Consider the following 212-nt stretch of genomic DNA (forward strand, 5'->3'; position numbering starts at 1 on the left):
GCCTCTTCTTGAAACGCTCTTCCCAACTTTTAGAACAAGCAAACTCTTTGTTTTTGATTTTACTCCCCATTTCACTAGCATTTTCTTTGCAAAACACTGCCACTTATGAGAACGTTTTCTTGTCTTTTTTGAGTAAACCACTTAATAAGTTCCTTGTCAACCTTTTCATGTGCAGATAATTTTAACTTCCTACATCTAACATTTGGTTTGTC

This window comes from Dendroctonus ponderosae, unplaced genomic scaffold (genome assembly GCF_020466585.1).
Source record: "Dendroctonus ponderosae isolate FM_Combo_2020 unplaced genomic scaffold, Dpon_F_20191213v2 Dpon_F_20191213_1, whole genome shotgun sequence".
Classification (NCBI taxonomy): domain Eukaryota; kingdom Metazoa; phylum Arthropoda; class Insecta; order Coleoptera; family Curculionidae; genus Dendroctonus; species Dendroctonus ponderosae.